This window comes from Etheostoma spectabile, chromosome 5, assembly GCF_008692095.1.
Source record: "Etheostoma spectabile isolate EspeVRDwgs_2016 chromosome 5, UIUC_Espe_1.0, whole genome shotgun sequence".
In the NCBI taxonomy this organism is placed as follows: domain Eukaryota; kingdom Metazoa; phylum Chordata; class Actinopteri; order Perciformes; family Percidae; genus Etheostoma; species Etheostoma spectabile.
In genome coordinates, this window is record NC_045737.1 from 15615991 (window position 1) to 15617460 (window position 1470).

The following is a 1470-nucleotide window of genomic DNA, read 5'->3' on the forward strand; positions in this document are numbered from 1 at the left end:
TGCATTTTTATGAACTACGATATTCTGGCCATGGGTCACATCTCTTGCAGGTCCAGCAGGCTCTGTCTCACACGCTGTTACTCTACAAACTGAAGTCAGTTGCATTCAAAAATCTCACTGCACACAATTGGATAACACTATGACCAATCTGTGTATAGCCCCATACGCTAAGCTACCAGTGGAGCTAACTGGTAGATTAAACTGTCGTCCTCTGTTTAGCTCGCCTCTGGCCCGACTATATCAGATACACCAATGTAATTGGACAGCAGAGCCTGAGGTGGAGCGGAACGCAGATTCCAGGATACACTCTGGTCAATCAGCAGACTGGGCTTTTTCGGGAGGGGGGCTTAAAGAGACAGGCGCTTGTACAGAGCGTCTCTATACAGAGGGTGAGTACAGGTGCAGTAGCCATGTAGCCTAGACATCTAGACACTAGCGGCAGCAAATGTAATTTGTAGCTAGGGTCAGTCTAGCAACTCTCTTGCGAGCTGGAACTTTTGGACAGGCCAATCACATTGTATATAGAGTCAGTGAATTCCCTGCTACTTGAAAACTAAGAAAATGGATGCTGCTGCTGGCAAATTTGAAAGATGGCTTATTAAACATGCTTTGGCCGCAACTCTGGAAGACTTGGAGTTAATTTTTTCTTTGAGAAAAGAACAAACAACGGCACTAAGGTTATTCTTAAAAAAGGAAGATGTGTTGGGAGTTTTGGCAAAAGTGTTAACAACTAGCGTTCTGGTTGGTTGAAGCGCTATCCTATTGTGTGCAGAGGGAATCTGAAAGACAACAGTTAATCCCGCCCCTCGGATTGAGCCCTGCCAATGGTAAATTCCCAGACCCAACAACGTTTTTTTTTTTATTATTTTTATTTTTATTTTTACATTAAAGCACAAACACAAAATGCAAGTATCTTCCTAAAAATGCTGTAATTTTTGCTGGTGCACTAAAAATGAGGTGAGCATCCTTTTATCATTTCAAGATCCCTGAAAGGTGTGTTTGTAATTATAGAGGTAAAAAATATATTTCCTAGATTTTATTTAATTTGTACGCATCTTAAAAAAAAAGAAGACGAAACAAAACAACAGGGAGGGATGTGTTTTTATTTCTGCAAGGACCGGGTACTACATGTATCTATCTGTGTTTGAATACATTTTTTTTTTTTTTAATCTTTAATTTTTTTTAGGATTCAGTGTCAGCAGATGTGGCTTTTTCAACAGGTTCAGGGGGGGTCTCCAAACTTTTTTTTAAAGCGTGCCAGATTTGATAATGTAAAGATGTCCCTTTCTATAACTAAATAACTAAAATTTTTATTTTCATCGTCACAATTTCCATCTTTTCGAAATGATAATGTAAATAAATCTACGCCACTTAGGCTTCAACAAATCTAAAACAAAAATAATTACCAATGCCTTACTTTTGCATCCGTAGTCAGATAACAGATAACAAACTGTATGGAATACCTTAAAC

The 1470-nt window shown here is 38.8% G+C and overlaps 1 protein-coding gene across 1 annotated transcript in view; it reads right to left on the reverse strand.

Annotated features, from left to right (window-relative positions):
* adamts3 (ADAM metallopeptidase with thrombospondin type 1 motif, 3) overlaps positions 1–1470 on the reverse strand; it is a 170905-nt gene that overhangs the window by 42274 nt on the left and 127161 nt on the right. The window lies entirely within an intron of this gene.